Source organism: Gavialis gangeticus, unplaced genomic scaffold (genome assembly GCF_001723915.1).
Source record: "Gavialis gangeticus isolate Ggan-Ray unplaced genomic scaffold, GavGan_comp1, whole genome shotgun sequence".
NCBI classification, from domain to species: Eukaryota; Metazoa; Chordata; order Crocodylia; family Gavialidae; genus Gavialis; species Gavialis gangeticus.
Window position 1 is genome coordinate 25,299,466 of NW_017728995.1, and position 4,575 is coordinate 25,304,040.

General features: G+C 44.2%; 1 long non-coding RNA gene across 1 annotated transcript in view; it reads right to left on the reverse strand.

Moving 5' to 3' along the window:
* The window catches only part of LOC109287825, a 16,019-nt gene extending 11,816 nt beyond the window's left edge, over positions 1 to 4,203 (reverse strand). The window contains exons 1-2 of the long non-coding RNA XR_002094968.1: positions 4,091 to 4,203; positions 1,271 to 1,276 (exon numbers count right to left, since the gene is read on the reverse strand). This is a non-coding gene — a long non-coding RNA (uncharacterized LOC109287825). The remainder of the gene's footprint in view (positions 1 to 1,270; positions 1,277 to 4,090) is intronic.
* Between the last annotated feature and the right edge of the window lie 372 nt (positions 4,204 to 4,575).

The window sequence follows — 4,575 nt, forward strand, 5'->3', positions numbered from 1 at the left end:
GTGTCCTTACTATGTTAAATATGTTACCCCTTTCTTTATGGACCACCTTTCTTATTAGTTTTCTCATTTATACCATAGCCGTTTTCTTGACAAAAGATGGGGTAAGATACCTTGGATTCCTATCTTTGGCTGCAACCTTTGAATTTGTACAGAAGCTCAGAAGAGCCCTTGGTGCCAGTCTTACATATATGCTAAAGATGCAGTCATGGGGAGGCCATCATCCTGTGCAACGTCTAATATTCAGCGATGGCACTGCCCCTGTTCTTCTGCCCATCCCTGTCATGCTTGTTCATGGGGAGTCAGGTCTGAGTGTCACTCAGGGTCTGAAGAAGCAATCAAGATCCAAGGGGAGCATGTAGAATCCAAGTGTAGGGGAGCCAGGAGATCCATCTAAGGAACCAAGTCAGAGATGCAGGATCAGGCAGAGCACAGGGTCTGGAGGCCAGCCAGCTCGGTTATCCAGGAGATCAAACCAGAGTCAGGTTAGGGAGCCAATGGGTCAGGCCAAACTCAGGGTCCTTGGTAGCTAGAAAATCTGTCAGAGAGCCAGTAGGGGCACAAGCTGAGGACAAGGCAGTCTGGGTACAAGGTCGAGCCCCGTTGTCCAGACACTTCCTCTTCCAAGTGTAGGGTGTACATAGGAAGGGGTAAAGGGCCAACTGACCCTGGCTGCTATTCCACGTGTAGGGAGTGGGCAGGTGGCTGGGGCCAGATAGCGGGCTCTGACCACCTGTGTCTATCTCGATGTTCGGCTGAGGATGTGACAGACCAGGGTGAGCAGCCATGCCAGGCAGGGTGAGGCCCCAGGTTCAAGGCCGTGTCCCGAAATCCCTTTTCCTAATGTTCCCCAAGCACAGATGGCAGTGTAAAAAGTGATTTGCTACCTATCTTTTTCCTGTCTTTTGGCAATTCTTATTTGGGTTGCAAAGAGCCTGTCATTGTCTCTGTCATCCCTGGCAATATGTCTGCACAGGTTGAGGACTAAGCACAGTTAAAGACTGAGTAGCGGGGCAAGATCATTGTTGGAACTGAGTAGGGAGGGTCCACCTCAGGCCCTTGACTTTTGAAGGAGAAAATGGAGAATTACAATCAGTCCCTGGGAAATTACTTTTAACTGGCACTTCCAAGCTTTCAATTAGGATAGCCATAAAATAGACTAAATGTAGTTCCATATGTAACAGCTCTGAAGGGGTGGTTCTCCCTTTGACCCGCATTTGCTGTATGGTACCTGCATTTGGGAAGGTAAGGAGCTCATGTAAACTCACCACACCTTCCTCTCCCCGTTTTAGCAAAGCAGCCCCTTGAAAAAGAGAAATTTGCAGTCCTGCAGCTTCAGGTGTTTGCTGACTGTGTGCACAAACAGTCACCTGACATCGGGTTTACCAAGCTAAATTTCCTCTCGTCATTCCCCCCAGCCACGCAGTATGAAAGGAAATGTAAGTAGCTTCATGGATAAAGGTAAAGACCGACAGGGAGACAATATAAGACCTGCTTGTCATAGGCAGAAGGGCATTTATCAGGGTGCCAGAAAATTGATCCATAAAATGTTTCCCTTGTCTTCTCCATTTATAAAGTACATCAGAATCTGCTGATGACTGGCTTTCAGGACTGCCCAGGGCATGGGCCAGCTCCCACTGAAGTCAATGGGAGTCTTTCTATTGATATTAATGTGAACTGGATCAAGCTGTTAATGAAAACACTTCACAACAGCCTTGCAAAATCATCGTGAGAATTTGCTGGCTTCGGCACAAAACAGACTCGCCTGTCCTTCCCAGGGGGAGGAGAATTGAGAAAAAATTAGGTTTTATTTCACCATCAAAACATATTAATTTCCCTGCAGGCAAGTGGGGGTGAAAGATTTCCCAGTTTTAGAATATCAGGAAGAGATAAAGAGGGCCCTAGATCCCTGAACTCTGAACATGGCTATGCAATGCAAGAGGAAAGTGCATTTTTATGTATAGAGGAAAAGCAGTGTCACCTTAACCCTCCTCCCTCCCCTTTTTGTATTGGACTGTCCTGGATGCTGTTGTCTACCTCACTGTTTTGAATAGGAAAGTGAGGGGAATAAGATGTCAGAGTGACATTGTGCTCTTTATGATAAATGCTATATAGTTCATATTGCTATATGTGACCACTGATCTCTCACAGTCCTCTTCTCCATAGCTGTCTCTGTTGAGGTATTCTGCTTTAGCATAATAGATGTGAGCAAGCATAGAGATGTATGCAACATTGGGATCTCATTGCAAGACAGAGGAGCACCTTTCCTCAAGGGAGTGGGTCACTGCAGCAGCTGTCTGTCTTAATGCATCTCTAAAGAGCATTTGTGATCAGGTGGGTTTGTCACAATGCCAAGTGAGCAGGAACAATACCACTGTACCAGGTGGGAGTGCGTACAGACTGTAATATAATCAGGGAAGGCCATCCGGCATGATTTGAAGGTCAGGCTTCTGGCTGCATTAAATGGCAATCTGTCCTAATGTGTCATCCCCATATGCCATCGATAACAACTCACAATGTACATGCCTCACTTCAGACCACATTTGCATCTGTTCTGTGCAAACCTTGCTCTAGCTCCCTCTCCATTTCGACCAGCTGTGGATGAGAAATACCAAATCATGATTAAATTAAAAGGAAAACAAAAAGCTTTCTGGACAATGTGGGAATTGATCCCACTGTATTATCACTTGCTTCTGAGATCAGAGCTACAGTAGAGCAAAACATCTCAAAATACAGTGGATCAAACAACTCCAAAATACCAACCACCAAACAGCAATAAAGCCAGCAGATAAAGGAAGAGATGTAGTTATCTTTAAACATAAAGACTACATAAAAGAAGCCGACAGACAACTGCCACCACCTACTATGAAAAACTAGGGAAAGATCCAACTCCTCCTTTCACCTTAAAACTCAAAACCACTATCACATCATTTCCATCTGAACTACAAGAAAAACTAAAAAACTTTACTTCCCCCTCCCGCCCACTACCCAATCCAGGGACTTTTTACATGCTCCCTAAAATCCACAAAAAAGGAAATCCAGGCAGACCTATAATATCCAAACATGAAACCCCAACTGAGGAAATATCAGGTTTCATCAAATCCATCCTAAAACCTCTTGTCACCCAAAGACTGAGTTTTGTCCAAGATGCAACAGACTTTCTACAAAAACTTTAGAAACATAGACCATCTCCCCAGCAATACCCTCCTAGCCACCATGGACATTACCAGCTTGTATACCAACATGCCACACCAGGATGGCACCAACTCTGCCTTGTATCTCTACAAGAGCAAAATTACAAATCAGAGTACAGACCTAAAGATATTACTGAAATTGCACACTTCATCCTCACACACAACTTCAGTTTCAGTAACCAACACTTTGTCCAGGCCATGGGCCCAGCTATGGGTATCAAAATGGCCCCATAATATGCCGACCTTTTCATGGCCCACCTGGAAGAAGAATTCCTCAAGAGCTACACCATCAAACCCCTGCTATACCTAAAATAGATAGATGACATCTTCAACATCTGGACAAAAACCTGCAGTCTCTGATTTGATTTCCATCACAAATTCAATAACCATCACGCCTCCATCAGACTCTCTCTTGAATACTCCAGCACCAACATTTCATTTTTAGATACTGTGACCAATATCCAGAATGGTAAAATACAGACCACCATATTCAAGAAACCCACAGAGCAGCATACGTATCTACACAGAACCAGCAATCATCCTAAACACACCAAAAATGCTGTAATATACAGCCAAGCCCTCCAATGCCACCAGATTTGCATTGAAGAGAACACCTCCAATCTCAAAAGGGCTTTCACCCAATAAGGACACTGCTCTAGAGAGATAGATCATACTTTTCTAAGAGCTACCCAAATACCACAAGAAGAACTGCCGCAGTACAAAAAGAAAATCCCCGCGACTTGCACCCTATTAGTTATGACATACCATCCTTCCCTGGAACCTATACAGAGACTCCTCAAACAATTGCAGCCCATATTAGAAGAAGACCCAATGCTTAAAGAGATCTTCCCAGAACCACACATCCTAGCCTTCAAACAAGCACCAAACCTCACCAACACTATCACCAGAAGCAAATTTCCTATGACCTAAAACACACCGAGTGGATCCAGACCGTGCCAGGACAAAAAATACAAAACCTGCCAACACATCACCACTTCCACAATAACTGCACCCATCAGTGCAGAGCCATCACCATCCCTGGATCAGAACCATCACCATCCCTGGATCTTACAGGTGCACCTCCAGAAATGTAATGCATCTCATCCAGTGCACCAAGTGCCCTGATGGAAAGTATGTAGGAGAAACCAAACAACCACTGTGTACCAGAATGAACACACACTGAAAATCTATCAAAGATAAAAATCCCCAATTATCTGTGGGTGCACATATTTCCTGCAAGATTACCACTCTCTCTCTAATCTTCAAAGAGAATTTACAAAATACTTTTTGTAGATGAACATACAAACTTCACTTCCTAAATCTACTGGATAGAAAAAATCATGGAGTAAATATAGACATTGGGTTTATGGTACATTATAACCTG